This window comes from Macrobrachium nipponense, chromosome 32 (assembly GCF_015104395.2).
Source record: "Macrobrachium nipponense isolate FS-2020 chromosome 32, ASM1510439v2, whole genome shotgun sequence".
NCBI classification, from domain to species: domain Eukaryota; kingdom Metazoa; phylum Arthropoda; class Malacostraca; order Decapoda; family Palaemonidae; genus Macrobrachium; species Macrobrachium nipponense.
This window is the reverse complement of record NC_061094.1, coordinates 33,869,682-33,890,964: the sequence shown is the minus strand read 5'-3', so window position 1 is coordinate 33,890,964 and position 21,283 is coordinate 33,869,682. Positions and strand designations below refer to the sequence as shown.

At 40.2% G+C, this 21,283-nt stretch overlaps 1 protein-coding gene across 1 annotated transcript in view; it reads left to right on the top strand.

Moving 5' to 3' along the window:
* LOC135207404 (glutamic acid-rich protein-like) overlaps positions 1-21,283 on the top strand; it is a 132,693-nt gene that overhangs the window by 98,136 nt on the left and 13,274 nt on the right. The window lies entirely within an intron of this gene.

The following is a 21,283-nucleotide window of genomic DNA, read 5'->3' as shown; positions in this document are numbered from 1 at the left end:
TCTCGTTCAGTTGTTCATGGCTGTACACATTTACCAAACAAGTAAAAAGTTAAAACAAAACTTTCATAATTCTCTTTTGCTGTTTTTGTTTCTTTTTTGACTTATTTAACTAGATGTGATAAAGTTAGGCTATTGTAATTTGGTCTGTCTCTTGCCTGGTTGTACACTGCAGGGCTGCACCTGTTACGAGCAAATTTAAAAATATTTTCAAAATACTGTCGTATCAGTATTAATTGCTAGCCCTATCGTAAAATCAGATTATCGTAAGGCGAATTATTGTAACTCGAACACTACCTGTATATTAGTAAACATCTTTATACCAGTTTGGCATTTATGTACAAAAATAAAAGTAATAATTCCAGTAATACAGGCAGTCCCCAGTTACTGGCGGGGATTCTGTTCAGACGGTGTGACGATAATTGAAAATCTCTGATAGCCAAAAATCAGTGCCTCTGTTAGCTGATTTTTGGTTATCAGCTCTCTGTTAGCTATGTAGTACTATTGGAGCCAATACCCAATTATCGGTACTGATAAGCAGAAATCGGTGCATAATGTTGCCGAAAATTGCTGATTTTCATCACTAGATAAACCATGTATAACTGGGTCACTGATAACCAAGCCTGCTGATAACCATGGAATGCCTCTAATTTGTTTCTTTTAGCAACTAAAAATGATTCTCCTAATTCATTCACTAGTAGGCTTAGAATGTTGATGCTGAGAATGTAAACATTAACATAGCCGTAAATGCTTGTGGTGGGTGATTGGTTTTTTATACATTTCACGATGGTGATATAACTTGATAATGCCATTACCTTTGTCTTAAATACAGTTATAATAGCCTATTTGATTTTAAGCAAATGGATACTGTGAGTAACACCCAGCCTAGGCTAATAATTCACATATATATTTTTGTATCATGTATGGTATTATAGTATGATAACAACCAATAAGAAAGTTGCTTTATGAAAATACATTAATGATGATGAAACCATGGTTGGCTGTGGGTAAACACAGGTAGACTAAATATCTACTAAATTTTCTTTTACTATAGAGAATGAGAGAGAGAGAGAGAGGGTTGCATTTTTTCAGAGGGTATTCAATGTATTTTGTAACTAATATTGTGGAAAAAGGTAGATACTAATTGCCTTTTGTATAAAGATTTCAGTTTAGAGTGATGTTCATTGATTATAAGCATATTGAGTATTTACTACTGTGGTATTGACAAAGTTAGGTGAAGAATGATATGAAGTTGCCCTTGAACACCAATTACTATTGGGAATTCCCCAAGGTTTAAGTTTAGTTGACTCTAATTATGATTATTACACATATAATACACAAGAGAAGCCACGGTAACTACTCCCCCAGCTCCACTTACCCTCCAGAACACCCTCTTCTCTGAGTGAATTTCTCTACACAGTCTTACTGCTCCTCATCTCCCATGGTGTTCAGCCATCTGACCTACCCCTCAACCTTGGAAACTTCTCCAGGTATCCCCCACCCCTCAAAACCCTTTCTCAGTCTGTTGATGAGTGTAAGCAGTGTTACCAACATTTTCCTGAAGCTGTGCAGCATTAGTAACCATCGTAAAGCTGTTTTTGTTCATACATTTTGAAATTTGAATACCGTATATACTTGCATATCATGCCAATTTTGAAGTTAATTTTAAGACAGCTTATACAGATATAAAATAATCACATATTACTATTGTATTATAAAATACAAACAATTAATATGCATCTTTTCCATGGATCTTTTAAAAAGTTATGCTTTATTTCACTGTGTCCAATAATATTGTAGCATGTATTTTCATATTACTATTGTATTTTAAAATACAAACACAAATATAGCAATCAATGTTTCTACCTACACAATATACAAACCCTCAGTCCTTTACAATGAAACATGACTGTTAAAACTCTTGAACAAAGAGGTTAGGCAGTAACTACTGTTTGGTAGGCGAGGAGACCTGCCTGCCTGGATGTAAACATTCCACTTTGCTTTCGGCTGTCATGCGATGCAGACGTGTTTTCGTGAGCTCTTGCCTAACTGTCGTTAAACTTGCTTTTTCTGGTAGGATCTTTTCTTTTATTGTTGTTATATTTATTGATTATATACTGTGTTTGATACAGTGAACCCCTGTATTCACAGGGAATGCATACCAGACCCCCTTGGGAATAGCTAGAATCTGCTGATACTAACCCCCCCCCCCCCTTCCCCCCCCCCCCCCCCCCCCAAATGCTTAGAACTGCCTATCTGGAAAGTTCAAATACCAAATGTATATTTAAAGTATCATCCTACATCAAATATACCTTAAATTATCATTCTATTACTGTATTAATTTTTGAAATGATATCAAAAGATTGGAATGAACCTCTATAGGCAACACTTCTTCCCCTCCGCCATGCGTATATCTTTTCCAGAGAGAGAGAGAGAGAGAGAGAGAGAGAGGAGAGATAGAGAGACAGAGAGAGAGAGAAGAGAGAGAGAAGAGAGAGAGAGAGAGGGGGGGGGGTGGGGCTGAACTAAGTAAATATTTGTGTCTCGATCCATTTCTCATTCTATCCTTTGGTAGGAGAGAGAGAGAGAGAGAGAGAGAGAGAGAGAGAGAGAGAGAGAGAGAGAGAGAGAGAGAGAGAGATAAAATATGAAGAAATAGAAATGACATGATTAGGCATTGGCAACAATTTGGACCCTCAGTCACTCTTGGTTAAGTAATGTGATAATTCTGACAGGCCGGCCTTTCCCCTCCACTTCACAATTTAAAAGGCAAAAGATAGGAAAACATCTGTTCTTTAATTTATTTTGAATAACTTACTTTAGAAATGCATAAATATTGTAATAAAAGTATATTATTGTTATTAGTATTATTTAGTCTCACTAATATTTGAAAATTAGTTCTGGTACTTACTTTGCGTTAGGTAAATCATTTATTTATTATACAAAAACAAAGAGACAGATAGAGAATTGTTATTTTTATTTAATATAATTTAATCTTATTAAACTTAATACAGTATTAATCAATATTAATACATATTTAAAAATTAGTAAATCATTTTTGTATCATAAAAATATATGTAGTCATGAAAATAACATCATAATACAATAATTGGTGAATATTTATCGATGGATAAATATGTGTTAATACCAGGTGGTTAAAGAGTCTTTCCCAGAGAGAGAGAGAGAGATTTTTCAGTGTAGCATGTATCCGTTGACCCCAAGATGGCAGCAATTATTAGAGACTTACTAAGATCGCGACACTCCCCTCTACCCTTACAGTCAGGTTTCTTGAAATTTGAACAGCTCCACCCTCACCCTTCTCTCCAAATCTCTACTATGCTAAAAGACGGGTTTCCTTCATTCTTACATAATTTTTATAATTTATAAACTATAATCTTACTAATTCACTGTGGAATTTTCTTTAATAAATTGATATTATTTTGCTGTTTACATTAATATTACATATTAAAAAATTGTAAATCATTTATTTATCATACAAAAAAAGCATACCTCTCAGTATGAGAGATAATTATTTTGCTTATTTGATATAATTTAATCTTATTAAACAATGAATATTAACATTTGAAAATTAGTAAATCATTATTGTATCATAAAAATGTATTTATGTAGTCATAAAAATAAGAACAAAATACACTAATTAGTGTATATTTATCAATGGTAAAACCTGCAAATGAGCAAGTCCTCCCGCAAATAACTTTTAGGTAGGTCCCATAGAAAAATCTGCGAATAGGTGAGTCCACAAATCTTGAGAATGCAAATACAGGGGTTTGTGATAGCCTCGCTGGCTGCCTTCTCCCAGCGTGTGTTTCAGGATCGGTGGCAAGGGTGTAATATTCACCCTTATCACATCAGCACGCCCTTTGACTATAAGGGCACGACAGTATATATGCTTTGTCTTTTTTTCCCTCTTGTCACTTCTGCTGTAGAAAACTTCGGGGCACTCGCCCTCAGTTTTTCTCTCCCGGTATTCTTTCCTTGTGGCATTTCCTCCTTCAGGAGATATGTCTCTGTCACCCTCTCCGCTCGCTTGTCAGGCGAGGAGGAGGATGTGTGTTGGCGATTGGGTGACTTATTCTCAGGGGTCTCCACTCGCATTGGAGGGCAGTGCCCTTCGGAACAAGAATAGTCTTATTTTATTCATTATCTTTTTTTTCTTTTTTTCAGATTGACAGTGAGCAGTCATAGGACACAGCAGTAGATGGTTGCATATCTCACTGAGTTGGTTATCCTAATCTTAGGGAGTGTACCTGTGACACTTCCATGCTGCATGACTGCCTCTGGACATGTGTAGTTCCCCTGCTGTGCCTTCTGTTAGATTGCTACTGTTGCCCTGACAACCAGTCACTGGGCAGCTTCTACTCTGGCTCTGGCCCCAGCTGTCCTGTGACTCCTGCCACTACTGTCGACGATTCCAATCACCACCCAGTAGAAAAAGTCATGTGGAAAGAACGTCATCCTCCTCTGACCTTCTCTTCTTTTTCTGAGACTTGATGACTTCTTAGGAAACTGGATCATCCTCCTTCAGCCAAAGAAGAGGCTGTTTCTTCCTGCAGGACCTCTCGTCGGCTCTTCCCAACCTTTGGGTTATTAACCAATTCGCATGCCCCTGGGTTTTTTGTTTTGGGAGCGCAAGCTTCAGTTTGCATTCCTATCACTGGTCTAGGGGTTCCGCCTCTATAAACAGGTTCTGCGTCGGGCGCTCGTTCTCAAGTCGCTCCGAGTGCTTTTGTTTCCAATGAATTGCAAGCATCCCAAGCTGCTGACAGAGAGACCTCTCACCATCCCAGTTCAGGCACAGGGTAAGAGAAGGGCAAAACATTCATGGGTTTCATCTCATCTTGCCAGCACTACCGTTAGCACTTGCTGAGTGCCCATCAGTGCTCAGCAGGTTCCCACCTGGTGTCTTGATTCTGAGGATTTGAATACCTGGAGAAATGGGGAGGAGGCTCCCTTTGAAATTTCTATAGAACTTTTAAGGGAGTGCCTCTCTCCGTGGAGGCAGTGGTTCTCTCTGTAGCTCTTCCTGCCTGGGATGGGATCCAATTTGCATTCTCCTATGGGATCTCGCATTTTTGGGAGCCTCGAGTGAGCGATCTATAGGAGTCTCACTCTCAATCCAGTTTTTATATGCTTGCATCTAAGACAGAACTGGTTCTATGCCTGGTTCCTCCTTGATTTCTTTGGAAGTCGAGAGTAGGACACTCCAATTCACTTGACACGTGCCACTGCAATGACTCAGAATGACTTTTTCAGACAAACTTGACTATTATTTGGCTTCTCTACGTTTTTTAGTTCGTAAGGGGTTCAACAAACATTGTTCACCCCAAGTTGAAAATTAATGATGGAAGACTTCGCCTGTCACCCAACCTGCCTACTCTGCTTCCAAGGTAATGAGAGGAGTTCCTCCTTGACCCAGCCTTCAGCACCAGTGACACAAGAGCAGTATAATCCCTGTGTATTCATGGTTGAAGGGCTCTTTCAGTCTTCGCTGGTTGGTGTCATTGACATGATTTTTTTTCTCTGGTCAGATTCGTGAGTTTCTTCTCTCAGATTCAGTTGTGAAAGACTGAGGTCCACATTCACCCTAGTCTTTCACAGAAGTAGTATTGTTTCTTCTCTCTGTCTTGCCATCACAAGGATCTTAGGTCTCTAGACAGCATTTGACTTGTTTATGCGAGATTCGCCAGACATAGTTTTGTTTGTTCATATGCGGAACAAACCTGCGGGTGTTAAGAACCAGCTTGAGAACTCTGATGCAAGTGGAGATCAACTCGGACTGGAGCACATTTATGTACGTAAAGGGTCCGTGCTGGGAAGATGTAGAAATTCCACAGACTGGAACACATTCATGTACTTGAAGTGGAGAGTCACATCCTCACTGGGAAAATGGAGAAACACATGTACTTGAAGGGGAGAGCACTTATGATGGATTGACAACCAACTGCGATGGCGTCATGGACGATGATGGAAGCTACGCCACAGCAACAGGCGGAGGGGAGATGTCACCAAAGCGGACATCAGAGGCAGAGATGAATTGAGAATGACATCACAGCATTCAGACTGGTAGCCCAAGTCAAGGGTTTTGGTGACAGCGAAGATGGCGAACAAGGCCTTCTGCCACCACCTACAGCAATCAGAGGGCCTCCCCAGAACACATACACGTGATGGATAGCGAAGAATTTCCAAGAAAATCCATCGTTGAAGAAAAGGAAAAGATATCACTCACCAGTCGAACGCAGCAACATCAACTATGCAGTTGGCAAAAGCCATGACATCACAGGCCCATTTGTGACCTCACACAGCAGATTACTGTTATCAAGGAAGAGAGAACATTGTCTGTAGTGCAGAAAAGCATTAAAATAAAACATTAGTACAATTATATCATAAGACAAAAGGGTACCAAGTCGAACATCATAGGTAGATGATATTCAAAGCAATCCATAAGGTTGGTGTCCCCGCATGACGACGCCTTATTGGCAAGCAAAGGGCTCCGATGACAGCAAGGAACAGACTGCTGACAATACTGACTGCTTCCAAAGTCTCACTTTCTTCACAGCACAAACACACAAATAAAAAATGAGTGAAGTGGCATCTCTGTCAGAGGGAAGAGAAGCAGAGGGGCCCCAAGTACTGAGCGACTGCCGCCACTGCCAGACTTCGAGACGAGAAGCAGGGGTTGACAGCTGAAGAGCCTGTAAAGAAACTAAATATGCTCTCTCCTTCAGGAATGAAGATTTCTATCCCAAGAGAGGGTAAAAGAATCATATTTATGTGAGGATGGAGAGAAAGACGGGAGTGAGCCATACAGCCCACTCCCCACTCCCACCAAAATGATGGAAAGAGACGAGATGACAATCCCACTGGCCCTGCAAGCAGACGGGAAGATCGCAATCGTACGCTATAAAATTTACGTTAAAGAAGTGTGGGAATGTACTCCTATGCTAGACATCTGAATCCTAGCTTAAAAACTTGACAGCAAAGTCTTGAACATCCCGAAACACACACATTCTGAAAGACAAAACATTACATACTAAGTTCCCAGAAAATGTGTTAGAAGATAAAAAGAAGATACATAAAACGTTAATGTCAATACAAATGTTTTTAAATTATCTTCAATGTAACAAAAGTAAAATACTAAAGAAAAGAAAGTAGCTGGGCCCTCTCTCCCTGAAGGGGAGATGGACCAGCATACTCATAACATGTGTGATGACAAAGCAGAATAAAAAGGCACATCTACTGCAATTTGAATGTCCCAAGGCAGGTCAACATGGAAAACAAGGAAGGCTGTCTTAAAAACTTTGATTTCCCCGGAACTTCTGGCTGAATAAATATGAAACAATGTATAGGCTCCGATAAAAACACCGGCTTGGGGGAAGTAGAGCAAAGCAACACTAGAGCGTCACGAGGTTTCAAGCCTGGTCAGTGACCAACATCCACTTTGTATATATGCATGAGTTGCTAGATGCCACAGATTCCTTGCTTTACAATCTTTGATTGCTTTTAACCGGTTTCCAGTTGGTTCTAGTATATTATCCTAGTGTTAAGACCTCAGGTTTTTTAGATATGAAAAATACAAATTGATGAATGAATTTGTCATTTTTCAAGACCACATCTCGTCTCTCTCCAGTATTGGCGAAGAGGATAGGCAATTTGCATGGATCTTCAGTATATCACCCTTCAAAAGTCAGGTATAAATGTCTCAACTCCATCTCGGATGTTGTAATGTACACAGAATCATTCGGCTTCTGTTGGCAGGTTCTAGTCCTACTGTATTCCCCTATGCCTTGGACTTTCTAATTGATAATATATAAATAACTTAGCCCAAGATAAAAGTTTATAATAACAAAAGATGGCCAATATATTATAATAGCTGTTTGGTGGCCTAAGTTGTTTTGTCTCCCGCATATTGCTTGGTAGACCTGAGTCGAGGGGTCAGCGAAATCAATTTCCCTTGATAGAAATTCACTTTCAGGTAGATAACTCAATGACTGCATATTGCCCCAGCACCAGGCCAAATAGCCTAAATTCCATAGATATCTCATACCATATTACAGCTCTACCATGATTATATCCCCATTACCATGACCAGTAACATTAAGCAGATAAATCAGTCTGTTTCAGAACCTACAAATTCTTTGAACAAATTTAGTTTTCTGCTGACTGCCGCTGTGAAATTCAGTTATTTGAACGTTGGCAGTTATAAACAGGTTGGGAGAGTGTCCGTTTACGTATTTCTTTGCATAACCTGATTCATAGTGCCTTCCCGAACTGTTCTAATGTATTCATAGTTGGCAGAGAGTGCAACAGCCACTTTCTGTAACTGTCTTGGACCTTTGCAAGGAGCTGTTATATCTTCTCTGATCTTGTATTCATCAGTTAATCGCTTGTTACATGCATCTTGTCCCCCTCACTCATATCTTGCTGATTCTACTCTTCGTTAATCCTCATGTTTCCCTTCTCAGTATTCCTGCAGCTTTTCTGGGTCTATCAGTGTAGATTTTTGTAGTTTTCCCATGACCAAGGAAGAAAGAAATTAATGAATTAGTGTAGCAATATTTTCATAAGAAGTCTTTGTGACTATCCTGTAGTATTTGATTTCATTGAATTATATCTATTAGTTTGAGTAATAATTGTTTTTTTGTAATCATCTGTTGAATGTTGTGGAGAGATCATATACGTAAATGGCTTAGCATAGTTATGATTGCAGAAATAATAAATACGGAACACACATTGCCAATACCACCTGTCAGTGGAGCTTCGTCCATCTCTTCGTTAAAAATATTGTTCAGGAAGTAAGGAAGTTTTGTTTTATACATTCAACTTACCTGTCAGATATATACATAGCTATTGACTCCGTTGCGCCGACAGAATTTCTAATTTTGCGCACACGCTACAGGTAGGTCAGGTGATCCACGCCGCCGCTGGGTGCGGGAATAGGAACCCATTCCCGTTTTCCATCAGATTTTTTCTGTCGGCCATACTGGCAACATCGTTGTTGGTATCTCCGGCTGGATTTCGTTTTTGGATACAATTGATCTTCGTTTTGGACCCTTTGGTGACGTATTTGGATCGTTGTACTGGCATACGCTTTTGTGGATCGTTATTTGGATTTTGGCTTGGAATTTTCATCATGATGTCTGATTCTGGAAGTGTGGTGAGAATGTGTGTGAATGAAGGGTGCAAGGTGAGAATGCCGAAAGCTTCGGTTGATCCTCACACTGTATGTAAAAGATGCAGGAAGTATGAATGCTCGATGGATAACACTTGTCATGAATGTGAGAGTTTGAGTGCTGAAGGGTGGAAGTCTCTAACTTCTTATTTAAGGAAATTAGAGAAAGACCGGTTAAGGAAGTCATCTTCCAAAACCAAGCCTAGCTCTCAATCTTCAAGTGGTTTGGTGAGTAATATTGTACCCTCCTCTAACATTATGAACGCTCCTTGTAATATTTCAGGTCCTTCTCCGAATGCAGATCCTCGGACTCTGCTTCGGAGATAGCAAGCCTTAAAGCTGCGCTTATGAAAATGGAGCGTAAAATGGCTGCCATAAAAGGTAAGCAAGTAGTGCTGTGGGAAAGTGATGTGAATTTCCCCAGTGAAGTGGAGGAGGCGTCTGATTGGCTTCACAACGCTCCCAGGCCTAGACCTCTTTCAAGCTCCCAAGCCCAGAGGAGGAGGAATGTCGAAAGCCTTACGGAGGTTATGGAGGATCCCACCAGTCAGACGTCTCTTCGGCAGAATCTGTAACGTCACAGACTGCCAGAGAACGCATTAGAAAAAGCGTTCTACGTGAATGTTTTTCGTCATCGGAGAATTCCTCACCTAAAAGAGGATGGAGATCAGCGGATCGTTCTCGTCCCTTGAAGAGGATCTGGGAAGAATCGGGCATAAACTCGAGTCCGGAACGTTTTTCGGAGGACTCCCCGACAGAGGAAGAAAGCAAAGGTTTTGGCTTCTCCCGATAAGTTGTGGGGAATGGAGAAAGAAGGCTCTCCTTCCTCTCGTTTAGACCAGAGAGAAGAAACGACGAAGATATTAAAGGATATGCAAGAGTCTATTGCTTCTCTAGTCGGGGTTCTTTCGAGAGATCCTCCAAGAAGAAAGGATGTTAATCTTCCTGTGAAGAAGTCAAAAAACCCTTACTATCAACCTCCCAGAAAAGAAGATTCTTCTTCGGATGAAGGGTCTATTTTTCACAGACCCGCGAGTTCGGGGGCGCGAGGCGCCAGCCAGGCGTGAAGCGCCAGCCGAGCGCGAAGCGCCAGCCAGGCGCGGAGCGCCAAGTCAGCCGCAAAGAACTAACACGTAAGCACGAGGCTCCAATCAGGCGCGACGCGGCAACCAGGCCCTATCCGATATCGCAGGAGACGACTAGGCGCGAGAAGCTGGCCAGGCGCGAGGAGCCAGCCGCGCGTGAGAATTCCTACAAGCAGGAAGAGACAATCAGGCGCGAGGCGCCATCCAGGAGCGTAGCGCCAGCCAGGCGCGATGCGCCAGACTGCCGAGAAGCGCTAGCCAGGCGCCAGGCGGCCGCGAAGAGACATACAGGCGCGAAGCGCCAGCCAGACGCGACGCGATAGACGGCCGCGAAGCGCCAACCAGGCGTGAAGCGCGAGTCGAGCGCGAGGCGCCAGCCGCGCAAGAGGAGCCAGCGAGGCGCGAAGCGCTAGCCGAGCGTGAGGCGCCAACCGCGCGAGAAGATTCAACCAAGCGCGAAGTGCCAGTCAGGCGCAAGGCGCCAGCTGATCATGAAGAGCGGCAAGAGCGAGAAGTTATAAGGGGTAATAGAAGATCTTTTCATGTAATGTCTTCGGATAGCGAGTCTCCTACAAGTAGAAACCCTAATGCAAGGAAGCAACCTGGTACATCGAAGGTTACGGTTTCAACCTCCATGTCTCAGGATGTTTTGGTGGATAAGAAAGGGAGAACTTCTAGATCTGTCAGTCTCTCTCCTTCTAGGAGTATTTCTCCTATAGGGAATATGTCTACGGACAAAGAATCTAATAAAAGAGCTCGCTCTCCTTCTAGGATGGAGTTGGATGAGGTGTCGGAGGAAGAAACCCCGAACAATGAGGGGGTATCTAACTACAAAGTGTTAGCCTCTCTTCTCCTGCAAGAATTTGGAGACTCTCTAAGCCCTGCAGCTCCTCCTTCCCCGAGATCTCTGTTCTCCAGTACGAAGGTTCCTAAATCGTCTTCGTATTTAAAAATGAAACCAGCCATATCAATGAAGAAGGCTATTCAATCTTTAAATAATTGGATGAAGGTGAAGAAGGAAGCTCAGAAGACAGTTTTTTGCACTCCTCCATGTAAGCTCGGAGGTAGGAGGGGAATATGGTACAGGACAGAGGAAGCGATGGGGCTTATGCTTCCATCTTCCGCGGAGGTGGATTTTTCAAGCTTGGTTGAAGCATCGAGAAGACATGCTTTGAATACAGCTAAAGCATATTGGAGCATGTCAGAATTGGATCAACACCTCAAGGGACTTTTCCATGTACTAGAAGTTTTTAACTTCTTGGATTGGTCCCTTGGAGTGCTGGCCAAGAAGGCAAATGAACCAGATGTTTTAGAACCTGAAGTTTTACATTGCATTTTATCCTGTATGGATAAGGCGGTTCAGGATGGATCGGGAGAATTGTCATCTCTATTTGGAGCAGGAGTAGTGAAGAAGAGATCATTATTTGGTTCATTTCTAACCAAAGTGGTTTCTCCTTCACAAAGGTCAGCCCTGCTTATACGCTCCTCTCTCGGATCACCTTTTCCCTTCGCACTTGGTGAAGGAGATTTCAAAGTCTCTTGCTGAAAAGGCAACCCAAGACTTATTAGTACAATCCTCCAAGAAATCAAGACCAACAATACCAGTAGCGAAGAAGACTACTCATACTCCGGTAGTGCCCTTTCGGAGAGGTTCCACCTCTCGTCCTCCAACGAAAAGGAAGACAGCAGAAAAGCGAGGAAGGTCCTCCTTTAGATCTTTCAAGAAATCAAAGTAGCAGCGAGGTCCTCCAAACATCTGTAGGGGCCAGGCTCCTAAACTTCGTAGGGCATGGAAGATAAGGGGAAAGCCGATCCTTGGACGCTAGCAGTCTTGGGGAAAGGTTACATTATACCTTTTCAGGACAGACCACCTTTGTCGAATTCCCCAAAGGAACTGTCGGCGAAGTACAAGGACCCTGTTCTGAGGAAGACACTTCTTCAGATGGTGATAGGAATGAAGGACAAAGAGGCAATAGAAGAGGTTCAGGATCCTTCCTCTCCAGGGTTTTACAACCGCCTGTTTTTAGTTCCCAAAGTCATCCGGGGAGGAGGCCAGTCTTGGACGTGAGCTTCTGAACAAATATGTGGAAAAGAAAAAGTTCTCGATGGAGACTTCTGCCTCGGTACTTTCAGCCTGCGAAGAGGAGACTGGATGGTCTCTCTAGACCTGCAGGATGCATATTTCCACGTTCCTATTCACCCGTCATCAAAGAAGTATCTCAGGTTTGTGATTCAAGGGAAAGTCTACCAGTTCAGGGCCTTGTGCTTCGGCCTTTCCACGGCTCCACAGGTATTACGTACCTGATGCGGAACGTAGCCAGATGGCTACACCTGGAAGGCATAAGCGTCTCTCTGTACCTAGACGATTGGCTGATAAGAGCAAAATCCCAGGAACAATGTTTGGAGGATCTGAAGAAAAACATTAGAATTGACAAAGGAATTAGGACTTCTCGTGAATCTCGAGAAATCGCAGATGACCCCCAGTCAGGACATAGTCTATTTGGGGATTCAGATGAATTCTCGGGATTTTCGGGTTTTTCCGTCCCAAGAAAGGATTCTTCGGGGGATTCAGAAAGTTAAATTACATCCTTCCTAAAGAAAGACAGGAGTTCAGCCAGGGAGTGGCTGAGCCTTCTAGGGACTCTTTCTTCCCTGGAACAATTTGTATCTCTAGGAAGACTTCATCTAAGGCCTCTACAATTCTTCCTAAAGAGATCTTGGACTTGGAAGAATCCATCTGTCGGTCACACTTTTCCGGTAACATTAGAGGTAAGAAACACCTAAAGTGGTGGCTGCTCCACTCAAAGAGAACAAGGGAGTGTCCCTAGAGGTTCGGAACCCAAACCAAATCTTGTTCTCAGACGCTTCAGAAACGGGATGGGGAGCGACTCTAGGGGCAAGAGAAGTCTCTGGCAAATGGAAGAAAGAACAAAGAGATTGGCATATAAATGCCAAAGAACTATATGCAATGTTTCTGGCATTAAAATTCTTCGAGTCAGAAGTAAGAAATCAAGTGATTCAAGTCAACGCAGACAACACCACGGCGTTGGTCCTTATATATAAAAACGGGGGGACGCACTCGTTTTCCCTATTCGAGATAACGAAGGATCTGTTGTCATGGACGGAGGAGAGGAATATTACCCTCCTGACCAGATTTGTGAAAGGGAAAGAAATATCAGAGCAGACAGGCTCAGCAGGACGAAACAAGTTCTCCCCACGGAGTGGACTCTGCACGAGCAAGTCTGCCAAAGTCTGTGGAACCTGTGGGGAAGGCCGCAGATAGATTTGTTTGCGACGTTCCTGTCAAAGAGGATAGAGAACTTCTGCTCCTTAGTAGAAGACCCGAGAGCGATAGCGGTGGATGCCATGCTACTGGAGTGGTCGGGACTCGACGCTTACGCTTTCCCTCCATTCAAGTTGCTAGGAGTAGTGATGAAGAAGTCGTAGCATCAACAGGGACGAGATTAACTCTCATCGCCCCGTTTTGGCCATCCCAAGATTGGTTCACAGAGGTACAGGAATGGACAGTAGACTACCCAAGATCTCTTCCAAACAGGATAGATCTTCTCAGACAACCCCACTTCAAGAGGTTCCATCAAAACCTCCCCGCTCTCGCTCTGACTGCCTTTCGACTATCGAAAGATTGGTCAGAGCGAGAGGCTTTTCAAGCAAGGCTTCGAAAGCAATTGCTAGAGCCCGGAGATCGTCAACTATCCGGGTCTATCAATCGAATGGGATGTGTTTAGAGATGGTGTAGGAAGAATAAGCTGTCCTCCGATACCTCTGTGACCAATATAGCAGATTTTCTGGTTATTCCTGAGAGAGGAATCCAATATGTCCGTAGCTACAATAAAGGGATACCGAAGTATGCTCTCAGCGGTATTTAGAAATAGAGGCTTAAACTTGGCAGAGGATAGAGATTTGCACGATCTCATAAGATCGTTCGAGACGTCAAAATCTATATCCTCTACTCCGCCAAGTTGGAATCTGGATGTTGTGCTCAAATTCCTTACATCGGAAAAATTTGAACCTCCCGACCGTGCCTCGTTCAGGGATTGGACGAGAAAGTGTGTTTTTCTCATAGCCTTAGCGAGGCTAAGAGAATAAGTGAATCCATGCCCTAGATTCTCGGGTGGGTTTTAAGAAAGACGCAGCCATCTGTTCTTTTCAAACTCTGTTTTTGGCAAAAAATGAGAACCCTTCGAAACCATGGCCAAGGAGTTTTGAGGTGAAAAGTCTTTCAAACTTAATGGGAGACGAAATTGAAAGAACTTTATGCCCGTTAGAGCTCTTAGGTTCTATCTTAAAAGAAAGAAGAGTTGAAGGCATGTAAACAAAGTCTATGGTGCGCAGTTCGGGACACGAAAAGACCAATGTCCAAGAATGCGCTAGCGTATTTTATTAGAAGTGTGATTATGGAAGCTCATAGCGATTGTGCAGAGGATTCCTTTAAATTATTACGAGTTAAAGCTCATGAGGTAAGAGCAGTGGCAACATCATTATCATTCCAAAAGAATATATCATGAAGGACATTATTAATGCGACCTATTGGAGATGCAACTCGGTATTTGCATCCCACTATCTTAGAGATGTTAAAATTACCTACGACAAGTGCTTCTCTCTAGGTCCTTTTGTGTCTGCGGATACAGTGCTGGGACTGAGGACACATACCGATCCTTAAACTTTTATGAAAGTCTAATACTTCCATACCATACTGGTGGGATGGGCTCTAACTTTCTTACCTGACGGCTAGTTGTTGCACAGGCGGCCATGGCCTTGTTTGAGGTAAGGAACTTTGAAGTTTATCTTGACAGGATAGGCTTGGATAAAAACGGTGTCTTTGATTACGGAGATCTCCACTATTTGAGGCAGTTTTTTGTGTTACTATTGGTAAAAGTGCTTGGTGTCGCACAGGCGGCCATAGCCCTTGCTAGTGAGGAAATAGAAATGTGCCTTTTAAACGGAGTAGGATTAAAGACATTGTCTAAATTCTTACATGGACCTCTCCTTTTTAAGACAGTATCAGGATTTTCTGCTGACAAGAGTGCTTGGGCTAGCACAGGCGGCTTTTTGGTGCTTTTGACAGTATGAGAATGTGCATAGGTCTTACAAGCGAGGTAGTACAAATTGAAATTATATTTGTTTATTTTTATTTTTATTTATTTTTCATAAAGAATTAGGTGTAAAATAATTGTGATTGAGTTTTTGGTTGTTTGCAAGGAGTCCGGGATGACTTCTTGCAATCTTAGATACAACATTTGGTTAGGTTAAGGTGATCAGGATCGGGATTGTGCTCCTTAGAAAAAAGGTTCTTGTCATATAACTGGATTGAAAACCTTTGACATAGCCTTATAGGATCGGCCAAGTAATTGGGATAAGACCCCTTTGGCGCAGACCTACAAGAACTCTTAGCAATAGATCAATATCTCACTGAGGCTCTTGAGACTAAGCAGACTCCTGGGCATTAACCATGAAGTCTTCAGTCTAAACAGGTAGGAACCAAGGTTTTATGTTATTAATACCTACAACGATTTGTTGTGTTTCCTGTTAAATCAGTTATTAGCTGTCTTTACCCTCCTCCAATGGGTGTGAATCAGCTATGTATATATCTGACAGGTAAGTTGAATGTATAAAAATGATATTGTTATGATACAATAAAGTTTTATACATACTTACCTGGCAGATATATATAATTAAACTACCCACCCAGCCTCCCCTCAGGAGACAGATGGTGTAGAAAAAATCTGATGGAAAACGGGAATGGGTTCCTATTCCCGCCACCCAGCGGCGGCGCGGTGGATCACCTGACCTACCTGTAGCGTGTGTGCGAAATTCGAAATTCTGTCGGCGCGACGGAGTCAATAGCTATGTATATATCTGCCAGGTAAGTATGTATAAAACTTTATTGTATCATAACAATATCATTTTACCTACCTCCTGGAAGAACTTTAATCAGAAGGTTATGGACTCGTCAATAACCCAAGTCTAAGCCAGAAAATAAAATTTTCTGCAATGTTTTCTTGTTTGCTCGCTGGTCTTGCAGTATTGTCAAGCAGTGTGCCACATTTTTCATCATCCATTAGACTTGTAATATTTTTTTTTTTATTAAAAGGGGAATTCAAGTTGCATAATAGTCTTGAACTCCATGAGTCCCCATTCTTCCCTCCCCACCTCCATGTAAAGATAGCATGTTTCAAGCAAATTATCTGTATTTTACGCATGAATTAATCTTTTATTTTTAGAAAAGGATACAAAAGCCCAAAATAATGCCTATGCAACAAAGGAATTATTTCTCATTGTTTATACAATAGTTCCCACTGAAAATAATCTATTGTCATTAGGCTACTGAAGGGGTTGATGACGGATTTTTCTGGCACAGAATTTGAGAGATTTCCAATTTCATGTTATCCTTGAACCATAGTTCCCCCTGAATTTATACATACAACGTTGCACTCCTATTGATATATGGGGTTCATACAAAATTCACAATACATACAACACATCATTTGTTTATTCTATTCATTTTTCCTTCATCAAAGCAACTAGGTTACTAGAGTCAAATCAAATGCCAATATATCTTCTGTCTACAATACTCAGATTTTGTCAGGATAGTTTTCAAATCTAACAGTCCCACTGACAGATAAAAATGATGTAGTCATCAATGAAGAATTGATAACATAAGAAGACTTATCACAAAGTCAAATTATTATACAAAACTATGTAAATTATCAAAACAAACCCCTATCAGCTTTCTTAAGAAATTAAGGCAAATAGGTATAACATTGGTAAGCCATTACGTACATCAAATACCACTCAGACCTCTGATATTAATATGCTGTCACTATGCATAAGTCATGAAAATATTGGTGCATATTCAAAATCGCATGGCTATGAAGTCAGTGTATCCAATTGTAGGGTGATTTTAATAGGTGGTTCAGGAGGCAATTTCGTTTTGAGGTAATCATATGACACGTGCCTCGACATATATTCTTGTAGGTCCCTTAACCCTTTAACGCCGATTGGACGTATTAAACGTCGATATAAATTGTCTGTTGGGTGCCGATTGGACGTTTGGTACGTCGATATAAAAAAAGTTTTTTTTTAAATTCGCAGAAAAATAGTTATAGGCCTACTAGGCGAAAACTTTTGAATCACCCGCCTTGGGGGATGCTGGGAGCTCATGGATCAAGGCGTTGTTTTGTTTACAATCGTTACTCAGGCGCGCAAGCGCGAATTTCTTTCTTTCTCACACTAAAAAGTATCAGCGACACATCTTGGAAATTATTTCGTAACTTTGACATAATTTTTCCACCATTTTATATTAGCTGTTACATGGAGTATTATATATGAAAATTTGCACAATTTCATGTAGAATACAAAAAAAACAACTCATGGTTGTAGCTCTTATCAGTTTTGAAATATTTTCATATAAATAACGATAAGTGCCAAATTTCAACCTTCGGTCAACTTTGACTACCGAAATGGTCGAAAAACGCAATTGGAAGGTAAAACTCTTATATTCTAGTAATATTCAATCAATTAACTTCAATTTGCAACAAATTGGAAGTCTCTAGCACAATATTTCAATTTATGGTGAATTTATGGAAAAAAAACTTTTTCCTTAAGTCCGCTCGGTAACTCTTCCGAAAAAATCATAAATTTTTTCTCCCGATTGTCGTAATGTTTGCACCATTTTAAATTAGCCGTTACATAAAGTTTTATATATGGAAATGTGTGCAATTTCATGTAGAATACAACTAAAAACAACCCATGGTTGTAGCTTTTATCAGTTTTGAAATATTTTCATATGAATAACGATAAGTGCCAAAATTTCAACCTTCAGTCAACTTTGACTCGACCAAAATGGTAAAAAAACGCAATTGTAAGCTAAAAATATTACATTCTAGTAATATTCCATCATTTACCTTTATTTTGCAACAAATTGGAAGTCTCTAGCACAATATTTTGATTTATGATGAATTTATGAAATAAACTTTTTCCTTACGTCCGCGCGGTAACTTCCGAAAAAATCACATTTTTTTGTCCGATTGTCGTAATGTTTGCACCATTTTAAATTATCCGTTACATAAAGTTTTATGTATGAAAATGTGTGCAATTTCATGTAGAATACAACAAAAAACAACCTATGATTGTAGCTTTTATCAGTTTTAAAATATTTTCACATTAATAACGATAAATAGAAAAAATTCGTCCTTCGGTCAAATCTAACTAGACTGAAATGGTCAAAAACTGTAATTGTAAGCTACAACACTTACATTTTAGTAATATTCAATCAATTACTTTCATTTTGCAACAAACAGGAAGTCTCTAGCACAATATTTAGATTTATGGTGAATTTTTGAAAACTGCTTTTTTTTACGTCCGCATGTTACAAATTTATGCATAATTTTGTGATAATATTTTCTCTGTGTTGCCTTGATCGTTTTACAATGTGTTATATATCAAAATGATCGCAATTTAGTGTACAATACAACAACAAAAATTAACTCGTTAGCTTTAACCGTTTTGCTCACAGCGCGATTTGTATACAATTATATATGAAATTCTTTTTTTGCGCTGTCATATATCCCAATATTTATATATGATAATGATATTTTTTTTTCATTTCTGATGGTTGCATACTAAACTTCAGGCAATGACAAAAAATGAACTCTTAATCTTGAAAACTAAGCGTGCTGTGATTTTTTGAAAAAAACATTTTTTCCGCTTCGGCGCTCACTTGCCAGCATACGGGAGACGATTTTTAAAATACCGCTTCGGCGTTTAAGGGTTAAGGCTGTAATGGTAAATGTTGCAAGAAATTCATCATGCAATTTTGCAAGTTAATGTCTTGGTTTTATTCATGAATTAGGTAAGAATGAGTATGCATATTTATGTAAACTATATGGATGTGCCATAACGTTAAATTGCTGTGATAGCTTATAATAAATGAATTATCATTTTTATATCGAATTATCCATATTATTTTAATTCACTGTGTAAGAAACCTCCAGCAAGCTCACTATGAAAGCGCTGAAGCTGAATATTTCTGGTGTTCTGTGAGTTCAAACTGCCGAGAATTAAGACAGAGTAATTTGTAAAGAGTTAATGACTTAGTCAAGCCCCTGTGTGGGTGGAACTTGGCAATGTATTACTAAAGACAGAATACCATTTTTATTTTGCCTGTTAATTTAGAGCTAGTGTCAAATAACTTAGTCTTATGTTTTTGTAACTCATTTCTTTATAAATATATCCACATTATCGTGAACCTATTACTATATACAGCAATTTATGCAAATAAATAAAATGCTAATGAAGAAACTGGGCATATAAATTGCTCTAGCCAATCACAACGTTGTTACAATATGAAGACGCATTCATATGGGAACAGGTAAAGAGACACTTGCAGTATTACCATAACATTCTTATACAATAGGAACTAATGGGTGAAGGTAGCTGTATCGAAATTCCTGGAGGGAACTGTACAAAAAACCAATAATGCTTTATTTAAATTTTTTAGACATTGTAGCTATGCAATGTTGGATATCATTTATAGCATTGATCCTCTAAACATATTTGCCTTGACCTTACTTTTGTAACACTAATGCTAAGCTTACTGGTTTGTTGTCCATCAACTTTATGTAAGACTGTAGTTTGTCCTTCAAATGCATCATCTTATGAGGTGGTGTTTTCTCCTTGTTGGGGCATTTAAGTATCTTAAGTAACTTTGCTTTCCTATGCTGTTAGGGAGGTGGCAATGACAGTAGCACACAAAAATCCACACCACAAACATGATCCCTAGCTAAGTTTAAGGAACAGCAGCTTAAACTCTCATCACACTGGAGTTCAGTTCCCGCTCTTTAAATGCTCAGCCGTAACCAGTCACTAGACTTCAGTATTACTTACTTATTGATAATAATAATGGCCCTTTCTTGTCCACCCCTTCAAGATCATTAAGCCAATCAGCAGACTACCTTTCCAGTGACCCAGTAAGCATATGCACTTGTGCAATTCAGTAGTACTATGTGTAAATGCATATATGTACCAGATCCCTGAAACATTGCAGCCATGGGTATAGTGTAGATAATCAATGTATTTTTTGGTTCCTTACTGCTGTTTTAACAAACAAATAAGTATTTGAGCCTAAAAGAAATATATTTATTTTCTTGCATTGTCTACTACATGTACTGTAGTTGTATATTTATTTCTAAACATATTGAAAATCTGGTATCTATTGCTTCATCTATGTGGGCATTGAAACATTATAAGGCACAAAAGTCATGCAGTGTTTAAAGCATAAAAGACAAAAGCCATGCAGTGTATAAAGCACAAAAAAGTCATGCTGAGTGAGGGTGGGGGGGAAGCATAATGATACTACTGTACGTATACACTATATTACAACAATAGAAGTTATGTAGTATATGACCACTTACAACACTAGAAGTATATAACCACTGTAGTGGGTATTTGACCACTACCTAATTGCACACAGCTGAAGGCTACATGTTATTGGGATTGGTATTTAGTGTTGGTAAGTGATTTTGCATATATAAATATAAAGAATTTTCATGATTCCTTAGAAGATTTCTTCATAATTTGTATGAATATTTTTTTTATATGTAAATTGCCTCTTTCTCTTCCTTGTTGTTGTTGGTGTGTAGTATTGGGTAAACTTGGATCTCTACAAAGCCTTTGTTTATGCCTTATGTTGGTGGTCAGTATCAGAAAGCAGTTGCAGATGGGTAGCACATCATATTAAGGACCAATGAGAGAACAGTGGCAATAAAAAAGGGCTATGGCAGCATGTTACACTATCCCACTGAGTGGAGCTTAAGGAGCCCATGCACACAATTCTGTTTTGACCATGCTGCTATGCAAGTACAGTACTAATGGAATTTACTGTACATTGCCATGATTCACTATACAATATCTTGCATTGTTGAATGTAATGAAGTGATATTCTACCTAGGTGAACATGCATCATCAATTTTGATTAGGTTATGTTGGTTCA